This window comes from Sus scrofa, chromosome 9 (assembly GCF_054392235.1).
Source record: "Sus scrofa isolate SSC_HxYL_T2T_F1_AM1 chromosome 9, Sscrofa_HxYL_maternal_Yorkshire_Landrace_v2.0, whole genome shotgun sequence".
Classification (NCBI taxonomy): domain Eukaryota; kingdom Metazoa; phylum Chordata; class Mammalia; order Artiodactyla; family Suidae; genus Sus; species Sus scrofa.
In genome coordinates this window covers 25,171,882-25,190,479 of record NC_139391.1, presented here as the reverse complement: position 1 = coordinate 25,190,479, position 18,598 = coordinate 25,171,882, and the positions used below count along the sequence as shown (strand labels likewise).

Below are 18,598 nucleotides of genomic sequence, written 5' to 3'. Positions count from 1 at the left end.
CTTTTTTTTTTTTTTTTTTTTTTTGTCTTTTTAGGGCTGCACCCGTGGCATATGGAGGTTCCCAGGCTAGGGATCCAATCGGAGCTGCAGCTGCCAGCATAGCAACACCAGATCTGAGCTGCATCTGCAACCTATACCACAGCTCACGGCAACTCGGGATCCTTAACCCACTGAGCGAGGCCAGGGATTGAGCCCACAACTTCATGGTTCCTAGCCAGATTCGTTTCTACTGCAGGCACTCCTTTTTTTCTAAATTAAATTTTACTGGGGTGTAGATGATCTTTGGAAATGGCCGTAATCTCCCAACAGTCTGACATTCTGTGAATTTCTTTGTTGGGCTCCAGGCAGTCTGCCTGCAGGAAACTCAGTGCCACAGTATTAATTTTTTTCTAAAGCATCTTTTCTTTCTTGAGGAGGTTAAATAGTTTATTGTAATGAATGTACTGCTTCTTTCTCTTCTTGGTGGTTATCAAAAGCAAAATCTAAGTTAGAAAAGAAAGGATTTTTTTCATAAGCTGTTCTTTTACCACTTGCAGGAAAGGTGTAGATCTCGTGTTTCTCCCTCCTGCACATGATAAAGACTCAACTGATTGGAACTTTGGCCTGGAAGTTAATGCCAACTTTCAGAAGAGATATTCCTCTGCAAACTGAGTGTGTTTTGCCCAAATCTGCAATTTTTTTCCCCCGGCTTTTTAGGGCTGCATCTGGGGCATATGGAAGGTCCTACACCATAGCCACAGCAACACAGGATCTGAGCTGAATCTGTGACCTGCACCACAGCTCACAGCAATGCCAGATCTTTAACCCACTAAGCAAGGTCAGGGATCGAACCCTAGTCAGGTTTGTTACCACTGAGCCGTGACAGGAATTCCCCAAATCTGCAATTTTTAGCATTTGATCACAGAGGCTAGAATTTGAATGGATTATCCCAATGGCATAAATCCATTTCACGGAATGTGCTTACTGAAATAAGAACAGCTTACACATCTTGCTTGGGAATGAACACATGATCTATAACACAGAAATATGAACTCTCCTCTCAGGCTAAAGATTTATAAATTTACTTTTGATACAATCCACCTGTTTGTAAAAATGTCCCAAAGACCTCACCACAAGATGCTATTTAATGACACAGGCAAGGTCATGTTGAGGTTGGCACCAACAAGTAATTGCAACCAAACCAAGTAACTAAATATTCTCTAAGGAATTAACTTTAGGGAACCCCCAATCACCAGAGAATATGCGTGCAGCTCCATGACAAATCGGGCACCTGCAAGTGCTGTGCAGCTGCCTCAGTTTCACCCTTAAGGACCTAATGTCCTTTCTTGACAAAGTACTCTGATCATTTGCATATGCTGCAGAATCCAGTCCTGGGTTGAAGCAGTTACCTGCCCTGGCAGAGATGATACTAAAGATCACACTGATATATATATATATATATATATACACACACACACACACACACACACACACACACACACACTATATACCCATACACACACACACTACATATAGTATATATTTATCAGTGTATATATAGTGTGTATATATATATAGTATATAGAACACATATATCAGTGTATATATAGTATAATCAGTATATATATATATATATACTATATATATATATATATATACTATAATATATATTACAGCCTGTGCGTGTATACATATATTTTTTTCTTTTTTAGGGCTGCACTTGTGGCATATGGAAATTCCCAGGCTAGAGGTTGAATTGGAGCTACAGCTGCTGGCCACAGCCACAGCCACAGCAATGCCAAATCCTTAACCCACTGAGCGGGACCAGGGATCGAACCCGTATCCTCATGGATACTAGTTGGGTTGGTTTCTCCTGAAGCACAATGGGAACTCCCTCAGTGCGTATTTTTTAAACGCTCAATTTCTCATTCATTTGATGACAGCTCATCATTAGACTAAAGTAATTTGTACATAAACCTCAAACGAGGTGTGGCACATTTTCGTATAAACTAAAAGGCAAGATCTCTGATACGTTTGAGTATCTCTGCTTTATGGCACATTCTGACTTTCCATGTCTAGCCCCCAAACACTGAAAATGGTCCCGAAGCAAAGTCTTCTTCCTTTCTAAAATATTTGGATTAAAAAAATTAAAAATAAGTAGTAGAAGAAGACATTCTCAAGGAAGAGAGGGAGAGAGGCAGGTAGCATTTATTTATTTTATTGATGAAACTGTACCATTCAGAGTGCCAAGCATGGGATCCTCACGTGCTCTTATCACTATAATAACTTAATGACATAACTATTATCAACCCCATTTTACTGATAAGGAAACTGAGTCTTAATGAAATGTTAATATTATCAAAAACAGAACTTTCCTCTGTCAACCCTGCCAAACACCCCAATAACTAAGCCAATTCTTTTTACAATATCTTTAGAAGGGTTTTATATATGTTTTATTTTCAAAATTAAGTTGAAAGTATGAGACACACAATATAGAAATAGTGTTTAAATGCAAATTTGATTCATTGTAGGACATTTCATTACAGACTTGCATAAAATGTACTATTATTATTATTTCTTCCACATCATTTGGTGTTGCCTGAGAAGCAGAGAAAAGTAGAAGAAGGAACTGCCCTGGGGATGGGTCTGGTGCTGGACCCTGAATGGAAAGTCAGAGGGACAGCACTTACTGTGTGGCTTTAATGTGTCAGAAGCTGGGTTAGGGAGTTTCCGTCGTGGCGCAGTGGTTAACGAATCCGACTAGGAACCATGAGGTTGCGGGTTCGGTCCCTGCGCTTGCTCAGTGGGTTAAGGATCTGGTGTTGCCATGAGCTGTGATGTAAGTTTGCAGACGCAGCTCGGATCCTGCGTTGCTGTGGCTCTGGCGTAGGCTGGCGGCTACAGCTCCGATTAGACCTCTAGCCTGGGAACCTCCATATGCCGCGGGAGCGGCCCAAGAAAAGGCAAAAAGACAAAAAAACAAAAAACAAAACAAAACAAACAAAAAAAACCGAAAGAGGCTGGGTTAGAGTTTATGTTCTCTCAGGTAACCCTCGCATCACCAGCATTAGTCTAATATACTGTCCATCAAAATTCACAAAGTAGCTAAAAGATATCCATGGCAAACCACAGTAGAAATAATAAATGAGAGACTCAGAAAAAGAGAGAACAATGACAGAAAAGTTTTTAGAAAGCACGTCATAGGCATTATCCTAATAATCTGTTTGGGAGTGCCTGCTGTGGAGCAGTGGGTTAAGAATCAGGCATTGTCTCTGTAGCAGTTCGGGTGCCTGCTGAGGCATGGTCTGATCCCTAGCCTGGGAACTCCCATATGCCACAGGTGCAGCTAAAATATATAATAATAATAATAATGATGATGATAGAAGAAGAGGAGGAGGAGGAGGGGGAAAGGGAGGAGGAGAAGGAAGAAGCCTGTTTTGTGTGGTTGAGAGCTTGGGCTCCGAAGCCACCAAATCTGAAACTGAATGCAGGTCTGCTGGTGACCCCACTCCTTCACAGCAACAGAACTTTGAGCCAATGACAGACACACTCAAAGCCTCAAAGCCTCCTTTCTCCCAAAGTGGAGACAATAATGGGAGCATCACAACCCTTACACAGGGCTGGGTGAAGACATCAAATGAAGAATATATATTAGGAGTCCCTGGTGGTTCAGCAGGTTAAGGATATGGCATTGTGACTGCTGTAGCTTGGGTCGCTGCTGTGGCGCAGGTTCCATCCTGGGCCCAGGAACTTCTGCAGACCGTGAGTGTGGCCAAAGGAAAAAAAGAATGTATACTAAATACTTTGCACACTGACTAAAATGAAGCAACACTCCACATATATTTGCCATTGATACGAAAAAGAATGCACACTAAGTAGTACACAAGTGTGACAAATATCCAGTACAGAATTTGGCTCAATCTCATACACATTGACACGGGAATGGGGAGTCTGGGGAGGGCTTTTTATTTCCTGTTGTTCTGTTGATACAGTATCATCTCAGACAACTGTGTCTAACTGTGGCCGCCCGAGACCATAACACATAAAACAGGTGCGTGGTACTGCTCTGTGGCAAACAGCCTCACCCACTGCTACACTATTTTCAACCAGTGTGGAGACATAAATCAAATTTTTCTTTCCTCTGAAGGCCCCTGGAATGTTTGGAGGCGCATCAGTCTTGTGAAAACTAACGTTTGCCCTTTTATTAAACTTGCCTTGAGTGGAATGTGTCAGTTATATGTTGCGGCTGAATGGAGCACTTTCATTGTAGGTTATTTCAATTTTCTTTATTAGTTTTTTAATTGACCCGTGTGTTGGTTTCCTGGGGCTGCTGTAACCAAGTACCACAAGCTGAGTGGCTTAAAGCAACAGACATTTATTCTCTTACAGTTCTGGAGGCTAGAATTCCAAAATCAAGGTGTCGGCAGGGCTTGTTTCCTTTGGGAGCTCTGGGGGAGGATTTGTTCTGTGCCTTCCTCCCAGCATCTAGTGGTAACCCTTGGCTTTCATTGCCCTGGAGCTGCATTAACTTCTTAACCTCAATCTCTGCCTCTGTTTTCACATGGCTGCCTTCTCTCTGGGTCTCTGTGTGTTCCCCTGTCCTGTCTCTTATAAGAACACTCACCACTGGACTGAGAACCCACTTTATGCATTTATTGTTTCCAAACTGCCATGAGAATTTTATTTTATTTTATTTTTGTATTTTTGTTATTTCTTGGGCCACTCCCGTGGCATATGGAGGTTCCCAGGCCAGGGGTCGAATCGGAGCTGTAGCCACCGGCCTACGCCAGAGCCACAGCAACACAGGATCCGAGCCACGTCTGTGACCTACACCACAGCTCACGGCAATGCCGGATCCTTAACCCACTGAGCAAGCGCAGGGACCGAACCCGCAACCTCATGGTTCCTAGTCGGATTCGTTAACCACTGCGCCACGACGACGGGAACTCCAGAATTTTATTTTTTAATTCCAGTATAGTTCATTTACAATGTTGTGGTAGTTTCAAATGTATGGCAAAGTGATGCAGTTATTCATATATGTAAAGTTATTAATATATAAATATATATATAAACAGTTATATATATTTGTTCTTTTTCAAATTCTTTTCTCTTATAGGTTATTATAAGATAGTGAATGTAGTTCCCTGTGCTATACAGTAGGTCCTTATAGTTTATATATTTTGTATGTCATGGCGTGTATATGTTAATCTCAAACTGCTAATTTGAGAGCCCACTTTATTTATTTATTTATTTTCTTTTTATAGCCACGCCTATGGATATGGACGTTTCCAGGTTAGGGGTCGAATTGGAGCTGGAGCTGCAGGTGCAGGTCTACACCACAGCTAAGGCAACACTGGATCCCAGCCACATCTGTGGCAATGGCAGATCCTTAACCCACTGAGGGAGGCCAAGGATTGAATCTGCATCCTCACCGAGACTACATCAGGTCCTTAGCCCACTGAGCCACAGCGGGAACTCCTTGAGAGCCCACTTGAAATCCAGGATGATCTTATTCTCAAAATCCTTAATGTAACTGCATCCATTCCCGGAAAAGGTCATGTTCACGGGTACTGGGTTTAGGACTTGGACAGATCTTTTGGCAGCCCCTACGCAATTCGCTATGACCAGTAACGACTGTGATTGTTTGTGTTCACTACCAAAAAAATTGAAAGCCCTGGAGGGTTATTTCTAGGAGCCATGGAGGGACTTCCTGTTGGGGTAAGGTTTGACCTTTTGGGAAAAGTTCTTCGATTCCTCACCAGCCTATCTCCCCTGAAGGATCAGGGAGGAGGGGCTGAATTCGCCGCTTCTTCAGGATCCTCCCACAGCACATTTATTTAAGGATTTATGACCCAAGATAGTGATTTAGCCGATGCTTCCCTACGGGTCCATTGGCTTATGAGAAACAGGAACACCCCTTTTCGTCTTTGTGCTGTGGCACCTGTGGAGGTCCCAAAACATAAAAATTAGCACAGTTAAGCTACAGGGAAGGTGGGGAAAATTAAAGAAAGGAATATAAGATAAAAGATGAAATAGTTGCCATTTTGTACAACTCAACATGTTTGCCTGCATCACATTGTGTCTCAATTTTGACATGAATCTATTTTCCTAACAGCCTGCCTGTTCTCTTTCACTTGCATTCTGGGCACCGTCTTCCCATGGTATCAGTTGCTTAATTAGTTTAGCAAGACCCTGCATGCTTATCGGTTAACTCATGAGGAAATCAAATGCTTCAACTTAAGTAGTGAAAATTCAATGTATCTTATAGAAGATGAAGGGTTCGGTTGTTATGGTAACGGAACAGGATGAACAAGGACAACTCACCCATTTGGCAATTAGCTACTTCAATGACTAGTTAACTAGTTAAAAACACCTCAAGGTACACAGGTATTTTAATTCTTTTACTCCTGGGAGAGACTGAAGCCTTACACTTCTGACGTGTGAGTGGTTCTAATGACGCATTGCCACCTGGAGCCTTTCATTTAACTACATTATTAAGGTTGTGATATTGACAGATTTTTTAAAAACCACGGCCAGTTATTAATACTCTGCTCGAATAGCACAGACAGAGCAGCATTCACTAAAATATCCCTTGACATTAAGTGGATGAGAAAATGCTGAACGCTCTGCAGTGCTTATTATATTTTATTTTTGTCATCAGATGCTCAGGCTTATCATTTCATCCGGACTGGTTCCAGGCTGAATATCATTTGTGAATCTATCAGCTTTTGAGTATAAAAATTACCTACGGAGTTCCCGTCGTGGCGCAGTGGTTAACGAATCCGACTAAGAACCATGAGGTTGCGGGTTCGGTCCCTGCCCTTGCTCAGTGGGTTAACGATCCGGCGTTGCCGTGAGCTGTGGTGTAGGTTGCAGACGCGGCTTGGATCCTGTGTTGCTGTGGCTCTGGCATAGGCCGGGGACTACAGCTCCGATTCGACCCCTAGCCTGGGAACCTCCATATGCCGCGGGAGCGGTGCAAAGAAATAGCAAAAAGACAAATAAATAAACAAATAAATAAAAATTACCTACAAAACTTATTGACAGAATAATACAGTAACTAAAAGTGAATAATATCATTAAAACTGTAGACCTCTAATAAGATATTCTAATTTATTTGTTTCCTTTTTTTTTTTTTTTTGGCCACACTTGTAGCATGTGGAGGTTCCCGGGTCAGGGATGGAACTCTTGCCGCAGCAGTGACAATGCCATCCCTAACGAGATAGGGCACCAGGGAACTCTGTCTTTCGATTTAAACTGTACAATGAATGATGTCTTTTAGAGGCCTGATGCTTCACTGTAAGTCACACTGGGGAGTGAGCCCCAGGGGAGCAGCGCCTGTCTCCTTCATGCCGATGTGAATTTCCGGTGACATGGTAACACTCAGCCAACACCATCTGAATGAACAAGGGGACTTATGGGTCAGGGACCCACGAGGGCTATAAGAGCCAAATGTCAATCTGAGGGTGAGGACTTCAAGCGTCCCTTGCATCCCCAAATCTGTGCCAGGCAATGCTGAAGTTTCCCACGGTTTCAGATGTACAGCAACGCTACGTCCCTGAATGCTTTCACCCAAGAAGAAAGCCAGAAGAAAACAGGAAGGGGGATGGCAAGAGGAAAAAAAGACAGATGTGGAAGGTAATCAAAATGGGGGAGAAGAAGCAAGAGAGACCGGGGATTTGGACCGAGGAAGACACCAAGGACCAGCGAGAGGAGAAACATAGAGACGGAAAGCAAAGGTGACAGTGGCTGTCCTGGTCTTACCAGGCTGGCACAGAAGACACATCAGTGAGCTGACAACAGTTCAAGTTTCAGGCCAAAAGTAACATCTCGCAGAACTTAAGCCATGGAAAAACTGCAACGGGGAGCAAGGTGCCCCTGGATGGTGGGGACCGGAGGTGACAGTCACTCTGTGAAAGGGCTGCACAGACTGAACTGAACCTAAGAGTCTGCGGATGGTTAGGCTTTGGCTATAGGTGGGGTGTGGCAGAGTTCCTAAGCGCGGGGGGGGGGGGGGCATCCTTCAGGAGCCCCCATCCCTCTGCACCTGACCTGCTCACCCAGTTCCCTTCTCCATGTCCAAGGTCTTCTCCTTTGTCCTCTTCTTTCATGCTTCACTTCGAGGCTCTTTTGATAGAATCTAAAAGATCCCGATGTTTCTAGCTAAAGAGTTTTCAAAAGGGCTAGGAAGAAATTTGGTTTTATTTTTTTTGCTTTTTAGGGCTGCACCCATGGCATATGGAAGTTTCCAGGCCACAGATCGAATTGGAGCTGCAGCTGCTGGCCTACACCACAGCTCACAGCAATGCCTGATCCTTAACCCACTGATCAAGGCCGGAGATCGAACCCACATCCTCATATATCCTAGTCGGGTTCGCTAACCACTGAGCCATGAAGGGAGCTCCAGAAAATTTCTTTTTATTTTTAATCAGAGCACCCAATGTGGTCCCTGGCTTAGAAGAATTATACAATGGTGGTCCACACCTTTACTGAATGCTCCACAGAGGACAGGCATTTCACCCTCGGAGGATAAATGAACAAATTAACAAGCTTCTGACACTGAAATAATGCTTTGCAGGTAGTTCAGGTCCACTAGCTATTCAACAATGAGACTCTTGAGAAACCCTGGAGAAGACGGGTTCTGTGTGGTCAAAACAGGGTCCAATTAGATTAGAACTATGCTTTTTTTTTCTTTTTTTCTTTTTCAATCGGTAGCATTAAAAAAGCCATGCAAAATAAGTTGTATATTTATTTAATTTATTGAGTTATCTACACGTAAGTGTCAAAATTGCTTCTATATATTTTCTTCAAAATCGTCGGATGAGGAGTTTCCACTGTGGTACAGTGGGTTAAGAATCCAACTGCAGTGACCCAGGTCACTGCTGAGGCATGAGTTTAATCCCAAGCCCAGCCCAGTGGGTTAAAGGATCTGTTATTGCTGCAGCTGCAGTGTAGGTAGCAGCTGTGGCTTGAATTCAATCCCTGGCCCAGAACCTTCCATGTGCTGCAGGCGTGGCCATTAAAAAAAAAAAAAAAAAAAAAGGCTGACAAGTGACAGGAATGCTAGGGGTATAGATGAAATAAGATTGACCAAGGGCTGATGGCTGTTGTAGCTGGATGATGGATCTATAGGGGTTTGTTACACTACTCTTTTTCCTTTGGTTTTGTATATTTACCATTTTTTGTAATCCAAACATTATGAAAATTTCCCAAGATACCATCACTAATGATCATCCAATGCGATGTTTAGATTCTCACTCATGTCGTCCTAAATCAGATATTTACTGAGGAGTCATACATGCTGAAGTCGCTTTACATGCAAACGCCAGATGACCAAGAGCCGGGCCACTCTCAGGGAGCTTGCCCTCAAGAGGACAGATGCAGCAGGTGCATCTGTTATTATTATTACATGACAGAAGCGGATAAGTGCCGCCAGCGAATAGAGAGCTGAGGAGTGAATTTAACTTGTCGGTTACAGTTTTTCATTCTAGCCAACTATGGCATATTCGTATTCTCCTTGGCTCAACAATTCCAGTCCAGTTTCACTACACATAACTGTTAAGGACACAGTGACCACAATTAGCATCACCCACCAAAATCGTGATATTGCTGTCGGAGATATTAAAGGAACATACATCGTCAGACAAAAGCGAGCAGTAATACGCCACAGGCTGACAAGGAGGCCTGCGGTGAGATGAAGTGCACACTCGGAGCTCCAGATAGCACGAGCTGTTGGAAATCACTTTTCCAACCAATTATTGCGATGAGGTGCTGAGATGGTAAAGGCCTGCAATTCCCACAGCAGACACCAGTCTCCTAACGAGGCTGTGAGCATTCTAGTTTATTAAATATGCAAAATGATCAAATTAAAGGGGCAAACTTTCATCGAGAGGGGTCATGTCCATTCAACTTCTTAGGAATGCAGTCAGATACAGAGTGCAGTCAGCCTTTGCTCTTGGGGAAAACAGCGGTGAGACCGGTGACCACAAAAATTACACGAGCAGCAGTGTTTCTGCTCAATTTCCCATCAGGGCAATAGGAAATCTACCAAACTTACCGCTTTCTTTTGGGAAAATGCAAGTAATAGTGCGTTTAGTGTCCCGGTCTCATCCCTGTTTCCCTTTTTTCCTGTGGTTGATACGCCCTCCCTCCAAATACCACATCAAACATTCAAAACACGCCATCAACGATAATGTCATTTATCCTTTAACCGAAGGCCATGCGTACTTTTGTGTGCTTGCATAGACTTTGCGTTTTGACACCAGTAGCTACATTTATTCCATGTCCTACCAGCTGTGTCTTTATGACCACATTACTCCAACCTCGTAACACCACCATGAAATAGGTATGCTTGTTATTTTCATTTCACAGAAAAGGAAATTGAGGCACGTAGAAGTTATGTAACTTAAGATCACAGAGTGAGTATGCAGGAGAGCTGGCATTGCTCCCAGGCCGATTGGCCTCCAGCTTAGCCACGACCATGCTGCATCCACCAGAAGCTTCTACTTTATGGGAAAACAGAGGGCGTGGCTACCTGCTCAAGGAACTTCAGTCATGTGACACCCGATGGAGTAGACATAAGGGGGGGAAAAGAAGACCTTTTAAAACCTGAAAGTCAAGCTGTACCCAGAATGGTCTCTGAAGCAAAACCCCAGGTGTTCTTTTTTTTTTTTTTAATTGAAATATCATTGATTTACAATATTGGGTTAGTTTTGGGGTACAGCAAAGTGATTTAGTTACACACACACATAAATGTATATATCTACATTCTTTTTTGTTCCATTTTTTTTCCTATTAGAGTTTATTATAAGATATTGAATATATGGTTCCCTGTGCTATATAGTAAATTATTCTTTCTTTTTTTTTTTTTTTTTTGCTTTTTAAGGCCACACTCATGGCATATGGAGGTTCCAACACTAGGGGTCTAATCAGAGCTACAGCTGCCTGCCTACACCACAGCCACAGCAACACCAGATCCAAGCTGCATCAGCCACCTACACCACAGCCCTTGGCAACGCCAGATCCTCAACCCACTAGGGATCAAACCTGCAACCTCATAGTTTCTAGTCAGATTCGTTTCCACTGCGCCACGACCGGAACTCCTATGCAGTAAATTCTTATTGTTTATCTATCGTATGTATGGTAGTTTGCATCTGTTATTCTCATACAAACCGTAAGTTTGTTTTCTACATCTGTGAGTCTGTTTCTGTTTTGTAAATTAGCTTATTTGTATTATTTTTTTAGATTTCACATAGAAACGATATCATATATTTTTTGTCTTTGACTTACTTCACTTAGTATAATCATCTCTTGGTCCAGCCATGTTGCTTCAAATGGCAATATTTTATTCTTTGTTATGGCTGAATAGTGTTCCATTGTGTATGTGTACCACATCTTCTTAGTCCATTCATTTGTCCATGGACATTTAGGTGGCTTCCACGTCTTGTCTATTGTAAATGGTGCTGCTATAAACATAGGGGTGTATGTATCTTCTTTAATTAAGGTTTCTGTGTTTTTCTGAATATGTGCCCAGGAGTGACAATACTGGATCATATGGCAGTTCTATTTTTAGTTTTTATAGAACCTCCATACTCTTCTCCAGAGTGGCTGCACCAATTTAGGTTCATACCAACAGCATAGGAGGGTTCCCTTTCCTCCACAATCTCTCCAGCATTTATTGTTTGTAGACTTTTTTTTTTTCTTAATTTTTGGCCACCCCACAGTATATGGAGTTCCTGGGCCAGGGATCAGACCTGAACTACATTTGTGACCCAAGCTGCAGCTGCGGCAACTTGGAAACTCAACCTCCTGTGCCCAGCTGGGGACTGAACTCGCTTCCCAGTGTCCCAAGACACCAGCGGTCCCCTTGCGCCACAGAGGGAACTCCTTCTAGACTTTTTAATGATGGTTGTTCTGATTGGTGTGAAGTGATACCTCACTGTAGTTCTGATTTGCATTTCTCTGGTAATTAGCAATCCTGAGCATCTTTTCAAGTGCCTGTTGACTAAAACCACTGGTTTGCATGAGGATGAGGTGGTGCCAATAGTTCAGTTTAGTCGGGAAAAGAGAAGAATCAGGATAATTAAAATTCAATGACCTAAGGGTTGACAGGCATCCAGGTGGAGAAACCACCAGAGGTCAGAACACAACGTGGGTAACCATCTAAAAACATCAGGTTTGGCTTCACGGAGGGATGATCTTTCAGCAGAATTTGAAGGACAAGTTGGAAACTGCCAGGTAAACAGGGAGAGGATGACATTCAAGGCATGCATAAATGCACAAAAAAAAAAAAAAGTTAACAAGTTTAAAAAGCAGGTAGGGGCCAGAGGCTGCCTGTTTGCCAGGCCAAGGAGAATGGACTTTATCCTGTTAATAATGGAGAGACAGCCAGGATTTTAAGGACTGTAGATAATAACCAATCTAGTCACAGTGATCTAATGACTACCTGAGGTTCTGTTACACTTTTGTGTATCTAATAGGAACACATTTTTTTCTGTTCTTTGCATTGCTGGCATCAGTCACAACAAAATATCGTCACCTACAACTTTTGGCTCACTCTAAAGCATATGCACAATATAAAAATGTCTTAATTGTCTGCTTCCCCAGTATTTGATGATGCCTTCAAGGATACTGTGAATATTACAACCGGCAGGTTACCACCTACCTCATGGATAAAGGGCGGTGCCAACGATAATCTGGATATTAGAATTGGGTAAAACTTAATTTCATCTGATTTGGGGGGAAGGTGAACATAAATATATTTAGAAATTACAAATGCATTTTGCTTGTGCCCACTCTGCTGCTCTCTCAATAGCAGGCTGACTTGCCTAAGGAGAGAGGCTGTGTGTATTCATTCAGTGCCTAAAACAGTGCCAGGTGGCTAAGCCAACATTCAATAATACTTTGCATTGCCTGAAAAGGGTGAATTTTTTTTAATTTAAATTTTTTTAAAAAAATCAAATACAACTTCAAAGGTTACTTTCTTTTATTTTTTTTTAGGGCTGCACCTGTAGCATATAAGGTTTCTTTTTTTTGGACTGCACCTGTAGCATATGAGGCACACAGGATAGTTTCCATAAAAAATAAAAAATATTCCTGCTTTGTAGACTATATGTGTATATGTGGCTGCCTTGTACAGGCGGCAGCTACATATACACAAAGCAACGCTGGATTCGAGCTTTTTCTTCGACCTACACCACAGCTATGGCAACACCGGATCCTTAACTCACGGAGCAAGGCCAGGTATTGAACCTGATCCTCAACGATACTAGTCAGGTTTGTTAACTGCTGAGCCACGATGGAAACTCCTAAAGGTTACTTTCTATTTACAGTTATTACAAAACATTGGCTACATGCCCCGCATTGTACAATACATCCTTGAGCCTATCTCACACCCAGTAGTTTCTCAATCCCCCACCCCTACAATTCCCCTCCTTCCCCTCCCCATTGGTAAAAGGGGTGGATTTTAAATTGGGTTTCCAAGCAGGTTAGGTTGAGGGAATGTCAGTCTCAAGAATTGATTGCATTTCTCAGTTCAAATGAGTCATTTATCATAATGCCAATCCTTGGTTCATATCTCTTGGTTGAAAGTTAAAGAACATTGAGGTTTTTTAAAATTATTGTTAATAATAAAAACATATTTGGATAACCCTTTAGTTTTTGACGTTGGTTGACATAAATATATTTTTCCATTGATCACAAAATATTGAGGGGATGGCTCACATTGTTTTACGGATCGGAGTGCATGAACAAAAGTTAGGAGACCACTGTGTGTTAGTAAACCTCCACGATTACTCACAGTTGATCTGCCCTCCTCACATATTTTCTATGGCTTCTTCAGGGCCAATACTATGGACAGATAATTCTTTATATATTCAGAGACTAAGACAGTTACCCAAAAACCAATCAGAAAATATTCTCTGAGCAATTACTCCACAGATGACATTGGCCTTGGGGAAGAAGACTATATGGGCGGAGGACAGCAGAGAAAGAAGAGACAGAAGCCCCTTCTCCGTCTCTTTCCAAATACTGTCCAAAAATCAAAGCTGTTCATAAAAATTCTGTTATGCACTGTTAGATATAATATCCATTGTACAGGTAAGATGACTGAGGCTCAGCAAGGCTACATAATTTATATAAGAGTAACTGGGAGAATAGGCATTACCATTGTGGCTCCGTGGATAATGAACCCAACTAGTGTCGAGGAGGATGTAGGTTCGATCCCTGGCTTTGCTCAGTGGGTTAAGGATCCAGCGTTGCCGTGAGCTGTGCTGTAGGTCGCAGATGCAGCTTGGATCCTGTGTTGCTGTGGCTGTGGTGTAGGTTAGCATCTACAGCTCTGATTTGACACCCAGCCTGGGAACCTCCATAAGCTGCAGGTGCGGCCCTAAAAAGACCAAAAAAAAAAGGTAGCTGGGCAAATAGGAATTAAAATAATAAATACATGTCTCAGCTTTCAATATGCAAGGGGTTATTCTAGAAAACATGTAAAATGCAGAAAGAGGAGGCACACAGGATAGTTTCCATAAAAAATAAAAAATATTCCTGCTTTGTAGAGTGTATGTGTATATGTGGCTGCCTTGTACAGGGGGCAGCTACATATACACATCACATATGCACATAAATATCGAGTACTAACTCATGTATGAAAACTTTATGTTGCTGGTGAAAGGCTGGAAAGTGAGAATCAGCACTAAGCAGAGCCCGGTTAAGGGATCAGCTAACACTGCTGCGGAGATGACAGGGCCAAAGAGTCAAGGGGAGACTGACCTTGGGCAGAAAATTTAATTATTCGACTTAGTAAATGAATATAGATATTATTAAGATCAACATCCCCAAATACCCCTTCTTCAATGGGCAAGAGGCATTTATTTCAAATTATCAAATGGTTGATGCCAGTCAGAAACAAATGTCCTATTCCCTCTGAGCAAACAAAAGAGGAAAGTCACAGGAACCACAAAAAACAACATCTTTTATGGAATTGGATAAATTCCTACATGTAAAGCAATACAGTTCAATAATTTAAATTACTTTTGACTGCATGGATTGTGGTGGAAATCTTACAAATATTAAACAAATAGGTGTTTCCGTTGTAGCTCAGTGGTAATGAATCAGACTAGTATCCATGAGGATGCAGGTTCGATCCCTGGCCTTGATCAGTGGGTTAAGGATCTGGCATTGCTGTAGCTGTGGTGTAGGCTGGCAGCTGCAGCTCTGATTCAACCCCTAGCCTGGGAACTTCCATACGCCCTGGGTGCAGCCCTAAAGAGGAAAAAAAAATAAATAAAAAGAGGGAGAGAGAAAAAGAAAATTAAACAAGTAAATAGGTAAATGCTGTACTTCCCTTTCAAGGAGCTTTTAGAACATTATTAAAACATAAGGCAGATAGCATTGATGTATGAGGCAGATGCAAGTGTCATAATGGGTAAACACACACACACATACGTACACACACACAGTAGAAGAATCTGAAAGACTGTCAATACTGAAGGAGAAAAGCGATAAAAGTGTCAGCCACGCTGCATACACTAGGGTACTGTAGTGACAAAAACATCTGTGAAATTTGGAGAATTTTCCTTGCAAGTGCCTCAGATAGGCTATTAAGTAACTGAAAGAGAAATTTTCTTTCCTACTGATAAGTGCTGCCTAACCAGTCTTAAATCTCTTTTTAACTATTCTGTCAAAAAAGTTGATAATATAAAAGCATAGTGCATTGACAGGTATTCTTCCTTTTCTAAAAGGTTCTCTCTGAATTCCAAAATATGAAAAGTTTTTGAAGTAAATACTCCAGTATTTCTACAGAAATGTTTAGAAGGCCGATCTGTAAGAGCAACAGAATAATCACCAAACACAAGCCATAGATAAATCACAGAAGCTGAAATACATAACTCACAAAAGGACCAATAAATAACAGCAAAACCCTAATGAGAGGAAGCCTAGCAGTTATAACGAAGAAAAATGGTATTTGATTGGGGGTATGGAGATCTTTAAAAATCTAAGGCTAAAATTGGATGACAGAAGCTTCTATGGTCATGAGTAGAAAAAAAACTGGTTTTCAACAAATTCCAGTATTCTCAAACCAGAGGATATACCCCTTAAAAAGAAAAATATGTCTTAGAACCATAAAAGCAAGTAGGAAAGAATGGGGTAAAATTTTGTGACTATGGATTTGGCAACATGTTCTTAGATGTGCCACCAAAAGCATGAATAACAGAAGACATGAGCAGATAAACTAGATGTCATCAAAATTAAAACCTCTTGTTCCTCAAAAGACACTATCAAAAAGTAAAAGACAATCCACGGAAGGGGAGACCATATTTGCACACCATACCGTCATTATACATCTGATAAGTGACTTATACCTAGAATATATAAAGAATGCCTACAAATCAATTTTAACAAAAGAAAAATAACTCTATTTAAAAATGGGCAAAGTACGTGACAATTCTATAAAGAATAGATACTCCTATAAAGAAGGTGTAAAAATAGGCAAGAAGATACTCTACATTATTAGCCATTAGACAAATGTAGATCAAAATCACCATGTGATGGAGTTCCCGCTGTGGCACAGCGGGTTAAGAATCCACCTGCAGTGGCTCGGAATGCTGCAGAGTGGGGGTTCCATCCCAGGCCCCATGTAGTGGGTTAAAGGATTTGGCGTTGCTGCACTTGAAGCTCGTATTCAGTCCCTGGCCTTTGAACTTCCAGGTGCTGTGGGCTTGGCCATAAAAAAAAAAAAAAACAAAAATCACCATGTGACATGGATGCAACCTAAATGCCCGTCCACAGATGAATGCACAAAGATGTGGTATATAAACAATGGATTATTACTCAGCCATAAAAAAGAATGAAATAATGCCCTCTGAAGCTACATAGATGGACCTACAGATTGCCATATTAAGTAAATTAAGTCAGAGAGTGGCAAATATTGCATGATATCATTTATATGTGGAATCTAAAATGTGACATAAATGAACTTATTTATGAAACAGAATCAGATTCGCAAACATAGAGAACAGACTTATGGTTGCCAAGTTGGGGGGGGGGGCTAAGGGTAAAAATATATCTGGCATCACAGAAAAGGAGGAAATAGCATCATAACGGGGATTTGAGGTTAATGAACATAGGTTTGAATTCCAAGTCCAGTACTTGCTAACTGAATGATTGGGGGAAAGTCACTCACTCTCTCGAAACCTCAGTTTATCACTTCTGAAAACAAACAAACAAAAGGAACCATCACACCGAACTTACAGAACTACAAGGACAAGTGCCATATTTCCTGTATGTACTGAAAACTCAGAATTATCCAGTTTCAGTGGCCTGCATTATCCCCTGACAACCACCAGCAGGTGGAAAATACAAACAGCTTCCAAAGGGGAGCAAGGGATCGCCAATGAGCTACAACCCCAACCTTCAGACCCGGGCACCCCAGACCAAGTCTGCCACTCCAGGAACACTGACTGAGACCTTAGGGTTGAGAAGAATTACTGGTAACATGAAAAAGCAGCCTATAAACACTACATTACTAAGTCCCACGTTCCTTGCCTCTGGAGTGGAGACTAACAATAATGACTTTACTGGTTGTGATGAAGATGAAATAAGATATTTGGCGAGAAGTGAGCACACACACACCTAGTGTGTTAGAGCACTCCGAAGGATTTCTTTTTAATCATTGGCAGAAGCCAGAAAACGGTGCTGAACAATAAAGGCTCTGCTCAGTGTTACTATTTACTGATCTGCGTGTGTTTGTTTTTTGTTTTTGCCAAGGGCCTCACCCATAGCATATGGAGGTTCCCAAGCGAGGGGTTGAATTGGAGCTGCAGCTATGGGCCTATACCACAAACTCAGCAATGCCAGATCTGAGCCCCGTCTGCAACCTACACCACAGCTCGCGGCAATGCTGGATCCTTAACCCACTGAGCGAGGTCAGGGATCGAACCCGCAACCTCATGGATACTCCTCAAATCCCCGTTATGACGCTATTTCCTCCTTTTCTGTGTAAGCCACGATGGGAACATCACTGCTCTGTGTTTTAATACCCTCTGAAATTCTCCTTGACCCACATTCCAAGTGGGGCTTGGAGGTGTGCAAAGATGAAAGGATAAACCCCAGAAGTCTCCCCAAAGCAGGCTCTTTGCTGTCGAGGAAAGCAGTTCTCCAGCCAGGTGCAAAGCAGCTATTTGGAAAGGCTCCTGAAAAACTCTTCTCTGTGTAATCAAAAATATAAAAACACCACACAAACAATTTTGCCCCTGTATTATTAATTACCTTTCAGGACAGAAATAAAACAAAACAAATTACCCCTGCTGAGTAGTGTGATAACCAGAGACGGCACCAGATGAGCTAAGCCTGTTTCATGCCAGAGACAAATAGGGCTTGCTCCGTGCCAGAGATAAATTGGACAGGCTCATCTCCTGCTAGAAATAACCCTCAAAATACAAAAGCAGGTTTAAGCACTCAGCAGCTTAGACACACACAGACACACACACCCCAGCACATACGAACACAAGCACTCAGCAGCTTAAACAGACACACACACACACACACACACACACACACACCCAGCACATACGAACACAATTGCGCTCTGCACTCATGCTTTGGCTTCTGAGAGACCATT

At 42.0% G+C, this 18,598-nt stretch overlaps 1 protein-coding gene and 1 long non-coding RNA gene across 8 annotated transcripts in view; both read right to left on the bottom strand.

Moving 5' to 3' along the window:
* FAT3 (FAT atypical cadherin 3) overlaps window positions 1–18,598 on the bottom strand; it is a 706,846-nt gene that overhangs the window by 339,379 nt on the left and 348,869 nt on the right. The gene's annotated exons all lie outside the window — the stretch shown is intronic.
* LOC146399792 (uncharacterized) lies at window positions 11,492–17,311 on the bottom strand. The gene is made up of 2 exons (XR_014814942.1): window positions 16,681–17,311; window positions 11,492–15,216 (listed from the first exon to the last, which is right to left on the bottom strand). It is a non-coding gene; the product is annotated as an uncharacterized LOC146399792 (long non-coding RNA).